Raw genomic sequence first — 5,923 nt, 5'->3', positions numbered from 1 at the left:
CTTTATACCGGTTTTGAGGCTGTGTTCATTATTATGGTTTTTGCCTTTGGTTAAGTTATCAACTCATAACCCGCAAATAATTTCAATTTGATATGTGTCAATCCATTAATATTGTAAGACAATTCTAATTTTTTTTTTGTTTGGTTTAACGAAAATATTTAGCACCTAAGTAAAAAATAATAATTTCAATTCCTTGGTTTTCATTACTGCAAGGACAGTCTGAGTTATTCTTTTACCAAATTATGAATGTGATATATTGGGTTTTTTTACTGAGTTCATGTGTTCTATAGAAATCAAACAATCGTAATTGTTAGTGTAATGTGGGTGAACCCGACCAGAAACTCATTGTTTGATAGTATGTGTTTAGATGAGAATGGTTTATTGGTCTTTTATGGTGTCATCATGTTCACTGATTTCAAAGTATGTAAAAGACACTTATACATTCCATTTGTACAGGTGCTCTGTGTGTCTTCTCTTTTTAATTAGTTTTGTAAAGCTTTTGTTTTTGTGCATGTCATATTCCTTTTACTTGCAGACAAATAGATTACGGTGATACGAAATTGTTACGATTAACTTAAACAAAAAATGATATTGAAGCATTATATATGGGACAACGTCTTGATTTATAATTATATGAGATAAAGACAGCGGTAGGTTGAATGCAATGGCATATTCCGTAAATATTCTAGTAAAGAAAGGAGTTTTAATTATTGTGGCTGAGAAGGATTATGAGTTTGACACATAAGCAAAATGGCACAAATGTAAATAAATTACAAAATAAAGGTTACTTTTTAAAATTGTTTCTCTATTAATAAGAAAGGGATTGGTTATTCTAACTTCTTATTCTTAAGGACAATCCAAAATTGATATCTATGCCAGTAACAGAAACATCAATTTAAACGTTTCCATAAAATGTTTTATGGAATAAACCATTCTCCAAGTAACTTCGACTATAAAATCTAACTTTCAACCATATCTCTTGATTTGATAATTCTTATTCATGATTCACTTTCACAGGTAAAGAGAATATTTATTAAAATAAATAAATAATTGGTATTCCACTCACGAAAAACTATAAATATATATAGTTCAAATTGAGTAAAATACATATAACACATAAAATACGTGTTATACAACTCAAAATTATATAACTATAAATAATATACAACATGTATATAAAATTTGCAAAACAAAAAAATCCCGCGCAGGTGCGCGGGTCATGATCTAGTTATAGAGTTATTTACATTGCAGGTTACTTTATGAGTTTTTATTACAGTCTCCGTCACTTATTGTTACTGAAGTACTTTTTATAGGTGAATTACAGATTTATCCCTAATTTTTGCTAAGTACTCCTTCCATTCGTTTAAACATGACGTTTTAGACCTTTTCTTTTGTATCAAAATACTTGACGTTTCCTGAAAACTATGAATAATACTCCCTCCATTCGTTTATACATGACGTTTTAGACCTTTTCTTTTTATCAAAATACTTGACGTTTCCTGAAAACTATAAATAATATAATGATAAAAGACTTTATCTACCCCTTATACATTCTACATATTTTTCAGTCAATAAGTTCAAGTTTCAGTGGAATTAACTCGTACTCTACACCTTTTACAAGAAGTTAACATTTTCAGTCAATAGAATCAACACAAAATTAATTATAAAACTTCATCGCTCCACTATATAATCCATCTGCTATTTTTATTCTCTACTAAGTTTATACACAAAAATGAAGAATGAAGAAATCAACGAGAAAGAGGAGACCAAAGACAAAGAGGAGACCAAAGATAAAGATGATCTACCACTTTACAAGATTTTTTTCCGTGTCAATCGCGACTTTGATTTGAATAAGTTGTTCTTCTATGATGAAGGGGAACTTCACCCTGACATAGCAACTAAAGAAATCGTACTTGAAATGTTGAAGATTTATTTCCCACATTCTTTTTAAATCCAATCTTATTCTATTGTATTATTGGAAGTTATTTAGAAAGAATAAATATGTGAAATATAATTCCGCAAGTCTACATTTTTCGTTATTCATTTGTTCTATTTTTTTAATAAAAGTTTACTAATGGAAAACTATTTTTAAGAACTCGATATGTTAAATTTAAGATCTATCCATATTTGTTTATTTTGATAAATGTCTTTTTTTTATAATGAAGTGGCAAATTATGTTTGACAAAGGTTTTTTGTCTAGTCGTTGTTAAGGTATTTTATTCAATTTTTATTCACAAAACAATTTTATGTAAAATAAAAGAATGACAAAAAAAATATTCAATTAAAAACATTAATATATATAATAAAACCATAAGAAATCTGAATAAAAAAAAAACTCCAACGATAGTTCAACAATTTAACAAAATCATGAAGATGAAGCTAGTTTATCTATTACACTTTGGACTAGTGAAACATCACAACTTATTTGAAGAGGAAGACGACCTTCTCTATCGAGCGTAGCTTTTTTCATATGTGGGATTTTATATTTGTTTTCCCCTCCAACTTTCATGATCTCTTTCATGCAAGTTTGAAGGGTCAAAAAAAATATAATTTACCCTTTCTGTAGGGTATTCATCAAATGAATATTCCACGTCATGAACAAGAGCTTCTACGGTATTCGGACATGCTTGGTGTTGTAGTGATTGGATCGCACTAAAAAAATCCGGATCTAAAATATTTAGATCAGGTGAATTTGGTGGCTGGCACATTTAACGTATATCAAAACCGTTTTTAGACGCAGCTTCTTGAAACACTTTATCATCGCATCCAACATGCGTCCTAGCATTGTCTTGTTGAATGAAAATAATCTTCTCCCGATCTTCAATTGGCCATCTTTCATGAATTATCAGAATAACCTTTTCAATCAAATACGCTTTTATATCTTCTCTTTTGACGGAGGTTAATGCTTTTAGCTCTAAAGTTCCGGCTTCTCGGTTTTTACTTCGCCTTTGAGCTGGTTGGAGGGTGACAAAAGGAAATATCCTATTTCTGGATCTATTTCGGTAAAACAATCGTTGGAGGCAATTTGATCGATCGCATTAGCATCATCATCTTCATTCTTCATCAGAAGGAGTTTGATTTAGATCAAACAAAAACTCACTTTCATTACTTGTAAATGGAAGGTTTAGATCAAAATTAGAATTCATGAGATAAATGGTGATTCGTTTGATTGTGTTCTGTCAATATATAATCATGATTTGTTTTAAGTTTGGCTCCAATTTTCGTTTTAAATTTTTTTGTTTTCGCTCCTTGTTGAAAAATTTAAGAAGGATTTTAAGACCAAAATTTTCTTTGCACGTATATCTCAAATGAAGAATACAGACATTTGACTCAAAATTAAACGAGCATTTATAAATTTCCGTATGATAGTTTGTCATTATATTGAATAGCTAAGACAAACAGAAATTGGGATCAGTAAAGTTGACCGAATAATGATAATAATAATGATCTGAAATAAATTAGAACCACTGAAAAAGTAACGAAAAAGGATAAAAGAGGAAAAGCAATGGGTGCCTTAATTCGTGTGAAAAGGCTATAGCGTCATGTATAAACGAACGGAAGGAGTATAATGATAAAAGACTTTATCTACCTCTTATACATTCTACATATTTTTCAGTCAACAAGTTCAAGTTTGAGTGGAATTAACTCGTACTCTACACCTTTTACAAGAAGTTAACATTTTCAGTCAATAGAATCAACACAAAAATTAATTATAAGACTTCATCGCTCCACTATATAATCCATCTGCTATTTTTATTCTCTACTAAGCTTATACACAAAAATGAAGAATGAAGAGATCAACGAGAAAGAGGAGACCAAAGATAAAGATGATCTACCAGTTTACAAGATTTTTTTCCGTGTCAATCGCGACTTCGATTTGAATAAGTTGTTCTTCTATGATGAAGGGGAACTTCACCCTGACATAGCAACTGAAGAAATCATAATTGAAATGTTGAAGATTTATCTCCCACATTCTTTTTAAATCCAAATCTTATTCTATTGTATTATTGGAAGTTATTTAGTAAGAATAAATATGTGAAATATAATTCCGCAAGTCTACATTTTTCGTTATTAATTTGTTCTATTTTTTTAATAAAATTTTACTAATGGAAAACTATTTTAAGAACTCGATATGTTAAATTTAAGATCTATCCATATTTGTTTATTTTGATAAATGTCTTTTTGTTTATAATGAAGTGACAAATTATGTTTGACAAAGGTTTTTTGTCTAGTCGTTGTTAAGGTATTTTATTCAATTTTTATTCACAAAACAATTTTATGTAAAATAAAAAATAACAAAAAAAATATTCAATTAAAAAACATTAATATATATAATAAAACCACAAGAAATCTGAATAAATAAAAAAACTCCAACGATAGTTCAACAATTTAACAAAATCATGAAGATGAAGCTGGTGTATCTATTACACTTTGGACTAGTGAAACATCACAACTTATTTGAAGAGGAAGACGACCTTCTCTATCGAGCGTAGCTTTTTTCATATGTGGGATTTTATATTTGTTTTCCCCTCTAACTTTCATGATCTCTTTCATGCAAGTTTGAAGGGTCAAAAAAAAATATAATTTACCCTTTCTGTAGGGTATTCATCAAATGAATATTCCACGTCATGAACAAGAGCTTCTACGGTATTCGGACATGCTTGGTGTTGTAGTGATTGGATCGCACTAAAAAACCCAAGATCTAAAATATTTAGAGGTGAATTTGGTAGCTGGCACATTAAACGTATATCAAAACCGTTTTTAGACGCAGCTTCTTGAAACTCTTTATCATCACATCCAACATGCGTCCTAGCATTGTCTTGGTGAATGAAAATAGTATTCTCCCGATCTTCAATTGGCCATCTTTCATGAATTATCGGAATAACCTTTTCAATCAAATACGCTTTTATATCTTCTCTTTTGACGGAGGTTAATGCTTTTCGCTCTAAAGTTCCGGCTTCTCGGTTTTTACTTCGCCTTTGAGCTGGTTGGAGGGTGACAAAAGGAAATATTCCTATTTTTCCAGAAAATGTCTCATTTCCTTCATCGTCAAATTTTGGTCGAGCCATCACCGCTAAAAACATAACTTTCGTAATGTGGTTCTTACTTTGACATGTACGATGAGGCACCTCTTCCTCGGGAACCACATAATACTTCTCTGTTTTCTTTGTCATGTAAAACCATTTTTCGTCAATATGTACACTATTATACATATCAACAAATTTTGGTTCATGAGCCAAAGAGTCCTTTTCCAACATAGACAAACAGAACTTCAATCTAGCTCTCATATTCTCATCACTTAAACCTGGTTTGATAGCATTAAAATGGCGTCGAAGGATACCTTCTTTGACACGTTTATGTAATGTCGAAGTAGCAATGCCCAAACCCATTGAAAGCGACCGTAGTGACGTTCTCTTGCGAAACGGAATTTCCATAACTTGATTTAAATCAAGTGGAATTTTCTTACGACCACAGTGTCTGGTTTTTTTGTGCGATACATTGACTTCTTCATCATTTGAAGTGTCTTTTGCCTGTTTCCATATCCTTTGCACTGTTCGGATAGGTACCAAAAATAAATCAGAAACTTCCCGCGTACACTACAAAAAAACGGCGGCATACTGAGGGAAAAAATCGTCGGTATGTCGTCGGAATAACGCTATTCCGACGAAAAAAATCCTCGGAAATAACTCTTCGGAAATCCCTCGGAAATTTCCGACGGAATTCCGAGGAAACCCTATTTCCTCGGAATTTCCGAGGACCACAAGTTCGTCAGAAATTCCTCGGAATATTCCGAGGAAGATGTCGTCGGAATATTCCGAGGGATCAACTTCCTCGGAATATTTCCAAAATTAAAAAAAAAAATTATAAATTTATTTTTTTAAATTGAAATAGAAAACATATTTAAAATACAAAAAATAATAAA

This window comes from Brassica oleracea, chromosome C3 (assembly GCF_000695525.1).
Source record: "Brassica oleracea var. oleracea cultivar TO1000 chromosome C3, BOL, whole genome shotgun sequence".
NCBI classification, from domain to species: domain Eukaryota; kingdom Viridiplantae; phylum Streptophyta; class Magnoliopsida; order Brassicales; family Brassicaceae; genus Brassica; species Brassica oleracea.
The sequence above is the reverse complement of the archived record's forward strand: the minus strand, read 5'-3'. Positions refer to the sequence as shown.